Source organism: Rhododendron vialii, chromosome 5a (genome assembly GCF_030253575.1).
Source record: "Rhododendron vialii isolate Sample 1 chromosome 5a, ASM3025357v1".
Taxonomy (NCBI): Eukaryota; Viridiplantae; Streptophyta; class Magnoliopsida; order Ericales; family Ericaceae; genus Rhododendron; species Rhododendron vialii.
The window spans coordinates 3,676,601-3,689,262 of record NC_080561.1 but is presented as its reverse complement, the minus strand read 5'-3'; positions in this window follow the sequence as shown (position 1 = coordinate 3,689,262).

The following is a 12,662-nucleotide window of genomic DNA, read 5'->3' as shown; positions in this document are numbered from 1 at the left end:
TGAATTGCATTGGAATGTTTGAGAAAACTTGATTCGAAGTTGCACATCGAAAGCTGGAAGAAGGTTTTCATGGAAATCAAGTTACATGTAACAACCCTACTTCAGCCAAAGCACTAATTTGCACTTTCGATTCTTGATTGAAGTTACAAAAAGAACTAGTATTGCCATGTATCACTACGCCAAATTTTAACATTAGCGGCATGAGAAAATTGTCATTAATAGTCCAAAAACCGCCAGTAATAGTTCAAAAATTGCCGAAAATAATAACGGTGGTAAATTTATTTTGCTTTCCCAAGAATTGAACCTGGAGCATCCAGATCCTCGTGCACACATGTTACCAACTAGGCTGACCTGCATGTTGTGTCATGTTAGATAAATAATAATATTTATATTATACGGGTCGGTATTATTATAAGCGGCGGCAATAAACCGCCTGTATTAAAAAAAACCTTATATTCTATTTTTCCCGGTGGTATTTTAAAAAACTGCCTGTAACCAAAAAATGATTTGCGTGATGTTTGCTTTGAATGGGTTAAAATTTTATGGAAAAAAAGGAAAAGGTGTAAAAATTAGTAAGCAAGTGAAGGAATTAAATTCACTTATTTCTTTTGCTCTCAATTTCCTTTCACATGGAAAATTTCTTGAAAATCCAAACACAGTCTAAGCGTGCGTTTCTTAAGCTTGAAAGGGCATGATTTCAGACCTTCTAACGCTAGGAGCATCATCAATCCATCTGCATTTTCCAGATAAGGAGATTGAACATGAGACTGGAGAATTGCCCGGCCCATCTTTGATAAGTCTTCAAATGAAAATGAAGATTTTGGAGTTGATTTCGAAGGAATTCCCGTATTGACAAGTTTCCATTTGAGGATGATGAGAATGATATTGTTCCTATGCTTTATGAAACTTTCACATGAAGGGTCTAAAAATGAGACTTGCAGTACTAATTTTGAAGATGTTCCCATATAGGCCGGACAAGTCTATTCTCCATTGGTATTTTGGTTTGCATCAATAGGATTTGCTCCAACTATGCACGATCTATTTTCATTCTCCAAATTTAAGTTGATACTTGGATTTCAGTCCCCAAATTTGGAGACCCGTGATATGTTTTTTTTTTTTTTTTGAGACTCAATTTTACAAAATAGAGATTTCAAAATTCCTTTTAGCTGCATACTATTAGATTAAAACGATCAGTGGTATGTGCACATAAAATAAACCTTGATATTATTTGGAAATCAGCAATATTGATTTTCCATATTGTTATTTCATTCAAATTTAAGACTATATTATTTTCTAATCCTTTTTTCTTTTTAGGGTTAATCATCCATAATTTACACTTTTTTGCTGGCTAATCAATGAGAACAAATACTTTTGAACATCCCAAAATAGAATAGAAGACTAACATTAAGAGACGGAAGGAGTATACTCTAGCTGCAAAGTAACTTCAAGCAAGACAAAAGTATCAATGAAATCTTCTACCATTTTGGCAAGAAAAAAAAAACTTCAAGCAAGACAAAAGTTCAATAATACATTGCTATAGTGATCAGTCGAATGAAATCACACATTATCAGACAAAAGTATACTCTACCGGCATTTTTCTTTCCCTTTTCGTAATTACTCCCACAATATACTGGACCAATGCTTATGACACACAAGATTTTCTTTTATTCACGACGGAGTTGTTTGATGTACAACATCATGAAAGTGCTCAATGATGATCAACTAACTTTCAATGTGACAGCCTTTGAAGAGTACTCGCCTATTTACTTGAGTGCTTATAGAATTGGCTCAATGCCCTTATTGTTTGAGGCAATTTCAACAAGTTTAGTGCACGTGATGATACAGTACGGATGGTTATCTCATCAAAATGAATGTATCTCCTTTTTTCTTGGATTCCATTTGTATATGAAGCGTAAATCAGAAGAACGCTGAAATGGTTGGCTTCTTTTTCAGTTCGCTTACTCTGATGGGGATCTAGTGTCCCGGGGGGATCGAGTAAGCCAGAATATTTGCGTGCCTTGAATCTGCAGCACCTTGGATCCTTCTTAAGCATCATGGCAATGGTACTCTCTCGCAAGTTTGTCACAATATCAGAATTCCTATCTTCAGGTAACCAGCTTGTGAGTGTCCCAAACACCCCCAAGAGAGGATTCTCACGCGGGATGATTTCCATGGCGTTCCTTAATTAGCGCCTTGAGATTTTCCAAAATATGAAGAGGAAAATATACAAATTAGAACCCCCTGGGTCGAAATTATATAGTACAGTATAAAATAGCACAAGGAATATAAATGTGAAAAGAGTTATGTGAATTAATAATTACCTGATACAATTGCTTACTTTTGCCACAGAACAGGGATGGGAACAAGTTCTTTGTTCAATCGCGATGCACAAAAGAGAGAGAGAGAGAGAGAGAGAGAGAGAGAGAGGGAGAGAGAGAGAGAGACAGAGAGAGAGAGAGAGAGAGCTATTAGGAAAATGACTGGGGTGAAATATATTTATAGTGAAAGGAGAGGAGCAATTACTCATTTTTCGTGCACGAAATTAGGAAGGCCAATCACGTAATGATTAGGCCTAATTCGGTGGATCACGTCGGGGAATCATTTTTTCACGAGTTTATGTACGAATAACTTTCCTCACTTTCGGCAGTAAGGACACTTGTTCAAAAGGTAAAATCTATGACCTCGTTTGCTAACACTTTTAATTTGTTTGCTTAAAAAAAGTTGATAAATGGTGTTTGATATTAAAAGTGAATAATTACTTGTTTGATCGAGTAGATTATTTTAAGCATCGATTTTCCAACTTTATTTGCTTATTTGTTTATTTGAAGTTGTAAAAATAAATTTTACCAAGTACTTGATTCAAGAGTGTTACTATTCAGTCATTGAGATTGATCTAGACATGTACATGGTAATAATGGATGATGTTAGAGTGTCCCCCTATCTGTTAATGGAAATGTTGCACTCTTGTTTATGCCCACTAAATTTTATGTGACGCCATTTTTTCATAATAGTTATGCTATTTAGTAGTTCTGTTACACTAAAGGTGGATGACCGGTTCCTATGACCGGTTTGAATAGTCATATTTGGTCAAATTTTGTATATGTGGCATCATCTCAACGGTTCGATCAGAGGATATGATATCCCCTTTTGCTTGGGGGATACCCAAGGTGTTCGCAGTAATAATAAGCTATTTTACCATTTATTTACCAAACAGTTTTAACTTCTACTTAGTGCTTCTAAAAAGCTGCACCAAACAAGTTTCCAACTTATTTGAAGTTTTTTAAGTGAGTAATCTAAATAGTTATAATCTACTAACTTAACTTATAAGTGAAAACAAACAGGGCTTGACAAATACTTTGTTGGAATTTATCAAGTATCAATTATAGAAAAACATACCTAGTCAAATAACAATTACGAGACACTTATTTTTGTGTGGACGATATGTGAAGGGAAAAAAAAAAACCTTCGGGGCAATAGTCTAGGAAGCCGAGTTCGCCTCAAAAGTGTTGCACCTTGCAGTCCTCAATCTAACCGTCCAAAAGTGTTTTGGACGGTCCGAATTTTAAAGAAACTTTTCTAGGGATCCCAGAAAAGATTTTTTAAAATCTGGACCATTGATTGCCGAGACGAACGGTTGGGATGAAAGCACTGCAACTTACAGCGCTTTCTGCTCACTGCAGGGTTGCAAGGTCCAATAGTCTGATAATGTTTTCACTATATAATCAAAACCAAATTCGTTTAATTGTCCCTTTGGATTGAGTGATTTGGGAATTGGGGGATGGTGCTGTGCAGTGGTGTGCGCAGCACCATACTGCGCACCTCTGAGCCATCGGATCGTGCATCCAACGGCTCGAATCTCATCTTGGCAATGAATGGCTCCCGATCGTTGGTTACTGAGATGAAATCCGAGCCGTTGGATGCACTATCCGATAGCTCGGAGGTGTGCAACACGATACTGTACACCTCACTGCACAACACCAACTCAAAGTCTGTGATTCAGTAAGTAAAGAAAACAAGAATGCCGCAGTGACAAACAAACGCGGGATTTATGATATGAGAGGGCCACACCATGTATTTAAGCAAATGGGACGTCTCAATCCTCACATCGTATAGTAGAAGAGAAAATCAACATGTAAATTATTGGATCTCGTGTTGGTGATTAAAGTTGTCTATTACGTACCAAATGCAAATTAATTGATTGTTTGCATAGATGATTAATAATTAGATCATTTTTTCCTCAATCAACAATACATACGATAGAAGGGAACACGATAAAAATAAAAAATGTGAGGAGATTAATCTGGTGTTTTGGTTTTGTGGTGTTTTGTTTTTCTCTAGAAGGAAGTGAAATTATATCCCAACTGGGGGAGCCATGTTCAGTTCATTAATTTGTAGGGGCCAATTCTTATTTATGTTAGATACCAAGTATAAATTGTGAGATTTGTTTCTCATCGCATCCAGTCTCATGATCCAACTAATTAAGAAAATACCAAACTACACAATTTACGTAGTCCGCTTGAAACCACTCTCTTTACTCGGTCTTGTCTCCTAGAAACAAGGCCATATGGTGGGTGTAGTGAAAAATGAATAGTTATGTACTTGACTTTGTCTTCTTTCGTCCAAACTAAAAACAACCATATAACAAACCAGTTAAATAGTAATGATATACATTAAATCCACCAATACTCCAAGAACAAGACTGAAAAACAGCTCCTAATTCAGCAACACAACCAGTAGTCTCCAGTACTTTAGATGTCAAAGAGCATCAATGTTCACTAACATAAGTTCCTTTATAGTCCACGGAGTGTTGCGAATTTTAGTCCCTCACCGCAACGGAAGCACGCCACAAAATTAAACAAGCACAAGAAAAATAAAGGACACAAGATTTTCGTTGTTCGGTCTTAATACCTACTCCACAAACAAGAGAGAAAAATATATTGTGAGAGTGAGGGAGAGATAAAAAAAATATTAGTAAGCGTGGGCTTGGGGATTAATATTATTGTTGGGGTCCACCCATAGTGGTGGGGTTATTTTGTGTAACACCTTTAGTATTGGGTGTTGAGCGTATTTACCCTTGAAGTCCCTTATATATAGTTGTAAACCCTGTTAAGGTTAGTGTGTGACATAATGTGAGGGAGAGGGTGAGGCAAGCGTGGAGGGCCGGTCTGTGGCCTCCCGCAGAGGAATCAGCGTGTGGTTCTTGGACAGTTTTTTTTTTTTTCATCTTTGTGTATATTGTGTAAATCTATATTCAAAGGGAGTTTTTTCTCTAAAATCATTGTGTGGGTTTGCGTGTGTGGTGTCCCTCCGGTCCTAAAAACTGGAAGCTACAGGATAGTACTAGTGTGCCTGGCTGTTGCCAAGAGACGATGAAGAAAATCGAAAAAAACTGATACCATTTTGAATAGAGCGAAGTTCATTATATTCAAATGACCAAACACGAGCTTATTATACAAATTTAATCTCTGGTATCACAATACAATAGTTTTGTGTTCCAGTACTATATCAAACAAATGAAATAGGAAGGTGGTAAGCTAAAAAAAAACAAAACTGGGAAATTGTATTTTAACACGAGCTGAACAGATATGCGCAATGCTACAACTCTGTACCAAACATACTCTCAACATCACATTATGGGATGTTGAACTATGGGAATGCTTGAGAAAACTTGATTCGAAGCCGCACGTCAAAAGCTGGAAGAAGGTTTTCATGGAAATCCCATTACATGTAACAACCCCTGCTTCAGTCAAAGCACTAATTAATTCGCGCTTTCGATTCTTGATTGAAGTGACCCCCAATTCGCAAAAAGAACTAGTATTGCCATGTATGATTGTACGCAAGATTTCCGAGAAAAGGAGAAAAGTCTCCCTCCAAATTTAAATAGATACTTGGATTTCGGTCCCCAAATTTGGAAACCCATGATATTATTATTATTATTATTATTTTGAGACTCAATTCTGCAAAACAGAGATTTCAAGATTTCTATTAGATCGATGCATACTATTAGATTAAAATGAGGAAAATTTTATGCTTAAATCTTCCAAGAGCTTATCAAGGACCCGTAAAACCCTATTTCGTATGACTTCCGATCCAGCTGAAATCCATGGCAGTAATCTCTGGAGTAACGAAAGCTTATCCATGTTTGTAATCCAAGAGGTGGATCAGTGGTATGTGCACACAGGGGCGGAGCTATATGGGGCTTGGATCCAGTCCAGTCTCCAAAGGACCAGTGTGGTCGAGTTAACGGCTTGGATTAAGTCTACAAAATCCAATGCTTTCACATCCTGCCACGTCAAGTATTACTTCTGGGTTAGGTTTCAAGGGGATCAAAGTTTGGAATAGGGCTGCCATGCTTAAACATCTTTGGGCTCTGTGTATGAAGGTAGACACTTTATGGATCAAATGGGTGCACACATACATCATTAAAGATCAGTGTCTTTGGGCTATGGAGGTTCCGTGTGATGCCTCTTGGACTATGAGAAAGCTGCTTGGTCTTAGAAGGTTAGGTCAATCCCTCATTAAATGTCAGATTGGTAATGGAGAAAGGACCTTCTTGTGGTGGGATAATTGGCACTCTCTTGGTCCCTTGTATGATCGATTTGGGGATAGAGTGGTGCATAATGTTGGCAGATCTTTAAGGGCTAAGGTGGCTTCAATAGTGGAAAATGGGGCTTGGAGATGGCCTAGATTAAGAAACCACCTTATTCAAACCATCATCTCTCACACTCCTCAGAATTTGGTTCCACACCTTGAGATGGTGGATTCAGTAATTTGGGTGCCTCATCCTAGTGGTGTTTTCACTATTAAGTTTGCTTGGGAAGCTATTTGGGAGAAATTCCCTATTCAGCCTCGATTCAAGGTTATTTGGGGTAGTCATAATGTCCCCAGATGGTCTTTTATACTTTGGTTGGCAGCTCTTCACAGACTGAGTACTAAGGACAGATTGAGAAATTGGGTATGGCTTTGGATGCTCTTTGCTGCCTCTGCCAGGATGAGGAGGAATCACATCATCACTTGTTCTTTGATTGTTTATATTCTACACGTGTTTGGCAGTACTTGGTGTCAAAGAATAGAATGGCTGGCATTCCTAATAATATGGGAGATGTCCTTGATTGGTTGCAGGGCAATGTATCTTGGGATACTTTCAGATTTGTTAGTTTGAAGAGTACATTGGCAGCTACTGTTTACGGTCTTTGGCCGGAAAGAAACTCTCGTATTTTCTGTGCAAAGATGAAGGATCATACTCAGGTGGCAACAGATATAGCCAATGGGATTCGTGTTTTCCTTAGCTCCAGAAGGAATGTAAAACAATCCTTGCAAAATCGGAGTATTTGTGAGATATGGGGCTTGCCTCATAGGATCATGCAATCTGTATAGTTTTTTTTATAGGGTGTTCTTTGATTTTGTTTTCTTGTTTAGAGCTGTCAAGTATGGCTGCCTGTTTTGTTGTTTCTTGTAAGGGGATTCCATCCCTTGTACTTTGTTTCTTGGTTTGAGCCTAATAAAATTTTGTGCACTTATAAAAAAAAAGTATTACTTTTGCCCTAAAAAGGGCACAGAACGGAAGTCATGCCAGATTTAACTCTGTAAAATGCAAAACTCCACCCAAGCCACGTGTTAGCTCACACGACATTGACACTATATCTACGCAAAAATAAATATTTTAAAATGCAAGTTCGATTATTCAGCACATGATTTTTTTTTATTCTCAAGGTTAGTTCGGTTGGTTAATGGATTTGTTCGACTAGAATTCGATTCTTGAGGTCATGATGCACGAAAGTAATGTTTCGTGAATTTTCTAATCCCGGAATGGATGACTTGCCTTTAACGGAAAATTAGTTGAGGTGCCTGTAAGCTGATCCAGACACCGTTTACGGTACATCTAACCAAAAAAACCACTCTTCCTATCCCAAATTGTCCGTTCCCAACAAAAAGTCGTGCACTTTTTATACTAAAAAATAAAGAACTTCCGATCATTTTTTTAAGTATCTTTGTACTAAATTAAAGTACTTCATGAGCTCTTTAATATGATGCAAAAAACCTCAAAACTTTATGCCCGGAAGTATTTCTTTTTTTAATCTCAAAATAAAACGTCTTTTCATACGGGTCCAGCAATTTGAGACAGAGGTATGTGTAAGTGGTAGATCTAATTTTAAAACTTTAATTTCATTCAGAATTTGAGGATGTTAGAATTTTTAGCAAATAATACTCAGCCCTCGTTCCACATTCTAAAATACGGACTTAAAAAATAAAAACATATTTTCAAACTTAAAAATAATGGATTTACGAAAATAATTTTTCAATTTTTTTTGCAGGGTTTGATAGATCTCCATTCCAAAACAAAGACATTCACACACAAAAAATAATAATAATAATTTCCTATTCCAGCTTACAGTACGTTACCATGGAAAACAAACTTTATTTGCTATTAACAAGGAACAAATCAAACCAGAAAGGAATCTATATTATAAGCAAAACGTTTCTCTAATAACCTAAGGGTTTCTAATTTGTTTACAAACCCTTAAACATGGAATGATTTTGATTTGTTTGCAACTCTCCTCTCAACACGCCCCTCACCTCCCATTGGTTCTGTTCTGATATCCATGGTTATGGTTAGTAAGGTTTTTTTTTTGGCATAGAGAGCCACTTGCACTTATTTTTTGTTCTTTTCTACTTCTCTTTTCCTTTATTTTTCAATATTTTACTGATTAAATTTTTTTTTTTGGAAGACCTGATTAATTTTCTTTTCTTATGAACAATGTATTAGGCCAACAAATGACCAAAAAGGTTATCAGGAACTCTGTGTTTCAAGACCACAAAGGTATTGTTTTAGGGGTTCTTTTTTTTTTTTAAGTTCCTTGTGGATTTAAAATCGACTACTCTATTGTAAAGTTTTTTCTTGGAACTCTAATATTGCCACCTTTTTCTCATTTTCTCAATCTTTTTTTGGAACTCTAATCATCTTATGATCATTGTTATGAGGCTAACAGCTCAGTCTCCCTATTTTGTGGTTTGGAGCTTTTCATATTTGTTCTTTCTTAATTGGTTGGTTGCACTCCATCGTGCAGGAAGATATCCCTTTATTTGAAGAGGAAGATTTTGGTGGTTGGCTGAACGAGAAGGTCTAAGTTAAATTGGTATTTACTCACCCATTAGTTTTCATACTTTTGAACATGCTTATTTTTTTTAATCTACTTATAAAATCCAAGTGTTGACTTCTTGCTTTAGTTCTTTATGTTTTTCTCTTCATTTGATTGTGATTATTAAGAGTGCATGTTTCACCATGAAAAAAGGTAGAAAAATAGAAAGAGGATGGTTTTATTCATTTTGACACACTATTAATTTTCAGGACTAAGATCCCCACGCACTTGGTTCTGAAAAGTAGCTCGACTTTCATTGTTACACGCACATATACAGATGAGGGAACAAACATAACAGCGGTAGCAGCTTGCAAAGTGTTTTGATGGTTGAAATTGTATTTATGAGCGGAAAAAATATTGATTTTATATAGGTTGTTGTGGCAACCTCCCGCATCAATCCTAGGAGTTTGAGCTTGGTAATGGAGCTTGAAGCTATTGAAGTCTGCAATGTTGAAATCCATATGAAGGTATAAGTGAAACCACCCAAAGGCACAATTCTGTCATCCCTTTTGCTTCCTTATGTTACTTAATGTGTTAGATGTTGCTCTATTTCATTAAATTCAATCATTGGTGTCATATGGATCAAATATGAAGCTTTATTTATTTCAAAACTGTTATATTGGATTTTATGAAAACGATTGAGTTTTTGGGATGTGAGCAATACCATGATCGAGTGTATAATATCATGTCAAAATGTGTTGCGATAAAAATCCAGACATGTTTTCATATGCCATATTATATTGGCATGTGCTTGAACCAGTGCCTTCAATGAATGCCCATGCATTGGGTGTTTAGATTATGTTAATTTCATCACTAGAGACACTGCATGTGAGCACATAATGATTTGCGTGTGCTGATTGCTCAAGCCGTGCGTTCAGGCACGGGCATGCGCTAGTAGTGTATATAATATGCATACGGCAATTTCTAAAAAATAAGACTTGTAATTCCACCCCAAATTTGGCTTGCAATTTCCAGATTTTTTTTTGTTCTATTATAATCTAAACTTAAAAGAGTAAGATTGTAAGAACCAATATTTTAAATCAATTCAAGCACATCAATCAGTGATCTGCATCAACTAAATTAGTAAAAATCTAAGTACACTAGTCAATACTTTGCATTTAACTAGAAGATGTTGGAGAGTTGATAAAAACCAGAGTAGCAATATGGATTAAGGTGAAGTTCAATATAAAGGTGCACACGGTGGAGGAGTTTAAGAGTTTTCTGGACGGAATGAGGAAGGTGAGGGTTTAGCTGGGTTTGTGAGGTGTGGTGTTGTCCAACTATTTGATGGATGGCCTTTTGTTTTCTTGTTTACTTTTTCTGTATCATCTAAGCGTTACTGCTTAGTGGGTTTCCTTCGATGTATCCCTTTCAAGTTTATAGAATCTTCGTTTTGCCGAGCAAAAAAAAAATTATTTTGTATTTGACAACATAAGACCCTTTGTCAGGTTTTCTTTAATAAAAGTTTTTGCCTACCAAAAAACAAAAGAGCAAATCTTAACACACTAGCCAACACTTTACATTTAACAACATAAGTATAAATTTAAGCACACCAGCTAGTGATTTGCATAATAATGAAATACTTACAGATTTTCTAAAGTCTCGCGATTTGAGATATTGTTGGCTGAAATCATTTGGAAGGTGGGTTGGGCTAGTCTGAATTTTGGATAGTGGGTTGGGCTAAAATTATTTAGACCGAAATTTACATATAAATTACTATTTATTTTTTGGTTTTTTGTGGTAGACATGGGCTACAACCCAAGGTAGCCAATGAATAGTTCCGCCCTGTTTAGTTTTTTATGAATTCCTTTTTAACCAAAAAAGAAAATTACAGAAGGGCGTACTCATCATCGTATAGACACTAAAAAATGCGTAGAACCTGAGAGGGTCCCAAACACCTCCGAGAGAGGATTCTTACGCGGGATGATTTCCATGGCATTCCTTAGCTCCTTGAGATGTTCCGACTCTCGTTGGCATACACCTGTTTTCTAGTTCCAAAATATGAAGGGGAAAATAAACAGATTAGAATCCCCCTGGGTAGAAATTAGTATAAAATAACACAAGGAAGATGAATGTGAAAAGAGTTATGTGAATTACCTGATACAATTCCTTACTCTATTCTTGCCACAGAACAGGGATAGGAACAAGTTCTACCATGGGTTTCTGTGATATGCACAATATTGAGAGAGAGCACTTCTGTTTCAATCATGAAGACGGGATGGGAATATATATATAGTGGAAGGAGAAATATTCTCTCCAAAATTTTCTGAGAGAGGGGGAGAGATTTTTGGTACCTGAAACTAGGAATGCAACTAAATTGTTCAATGGCATAATGATTAGTCCTAATTCTGTGGATAATGTAGGGGATTCATTTTTCACGAGTCTTTGTGCGAATAACTTTTCTCACTTTTCGGTAGTAAGGAGTACACTTGTTCGAAAGCTACTAGTTTCGAATTTCCATTTGATCGAAAAAAAGAAAGGTACTAGTTTCTGTGTAAAATCCCCTCACTTTCAATAGTGGCGCATATAAATTAACACATTAAATGCAAACTCTGTAGGGGTTAAATACCCTAGACTTAACTTATTTGTATTTCATAATCTATACTTATTCCTTCATTATCACAAAAGCTGGAAAGCGAAAGACTCAGATGTAGTCCTTCGTATTTCGAGCCCCACGAGAGGCGAATTTAGAGTTCAGGGCTATAGACAATCTCTAGACCCCTTGTTGACTAACATACTAACACCCTATTAATCTCCGCTAATTTATACAATATTGCAAAAAAAAAAAAAAACCATAGTTCTCCCATTTCAAGATAAGACAAATATTTTGTTGATTTATCAAGTAACAATTATAGAAACACATATCTCATCAAAGAACGGGGCTGGTCCGAGGGTGAGCCCAGCAAGTCCTTGGGCTTGGACAAATAATTTTTTGTGAACCAAAAAGCAATTTTTTTTTACAAAGGCCCAATATGTGTAAACTAAAGGTTCAATCCAAGGAAAAAAAAGGTTGTGCAGTCAGACAATACAAATTCACGCGCTGATATTCAACTTTTGTCTGACACGCTCATGTAGGACAAGATTTTGAAAGATTTTATTTTTATTTTTATGATTTCAGGATTATAAAAATAAGAATCTAAAATCTTATGTATAATTGAAATTTTATTTTTGAAATTATATTATTAGGAAATCTTGTTTGTGCAACCTGTTTTGCACGTTTTTAATCTTCTTGTTTTGGCATGATTTGGAATTTCTTCTAGGAATTTTATTTTCTTTCCTTTTAGGATTTTATAAGTCTTTTATTTTATTTTATTTTCTTCTTAATAATTTCTTGACTAGCAAGAAATTGTCTTATCAGATTCCTACCTAAGATATGATTTCTCTACTAGTATAAATAAGGGTTGTAATCTATTCATTTATTAAGCTTTTATCAATAATATTGCAAAGTTTCTCTCTTTCTTCCTTGTGCGCAAAGTTTGCTCGTTGTGACAAATTGTTTATCTCGTTTGAACTCAAACGCTA